The sequence below is a fragment of the Seriola dumerili genome, unplaced genomic scaffold, assembly GCF_002260705.1.
Source record: "Seriola dumerili isolate Sdu_G_001 unplaced genomic scaffold, Sdu_1.0 BDQW01000012.1, whole genome shotgun sequence".
In the NCBI taxonomy this organism is placed as follows: Eukaryota; Metazoa; Chordata; class Actinopteri; order Carangiformes; family Carangidae; genus Seriola; species Seriola dumerili.
This window is the reverse complement of record NW_019174267.1, coordinates 185,830-186,461: the sequence shown is the minus strand read 5'-3', so window position 1 is coordinate 186,461 and position 632 is coordinate 185,830.

Sequence of the window (632 nt, the reverse complement as noted above, 5' to 3'; positions counted from 1 at the left end):
TACAGATTTGTTGTACATTGAAATGCGCAGAACCTTTTACTAGGACTTTGAGGAAGTTGATGAAACCCTGGAGCTGAAACAATACAACTTTTATCATTCTTTAATCTGTGTGAGTCCTTTTTTTCTATAGAGCACTGGTGTTACATCATATTCTGTGACCACTGAATGGTTATTTATCTTTAAAGACTAAATAATTTAAAAAATATTTTGCTAACTAGATTTTGGGGTCCTAGACCCTCAAGGGCCCCAGATTCATCCTCCATCTTGTGACTCTGTTGTCCTTAGTTATTTTAGTTTACATTGATCTCATTTGTTTTAAAGTTCTGTTATTATCAAATTATTAATTTTTTTTCTGTGTCAAATATTTACACACACACATACAAATCTTTGGCAAGGTGGTATTATTCAATCTCAGAAGTAGAATGATTTTCCTTATCAATATGCCTGACAGTTATTTTCTTTAATAATCACATGGTTGTTCTGTGTATAAAATATCAGAAAACAGTGAAAATGTCCTGAAACCCATGTGAATATATTCTGATATCTTGTTTAATCTGACCACCTGCCAAAAATACACATATATTGAGTAAAATAGCAAATATTCACGTTCACATGTCATTTTTTTATTTTTT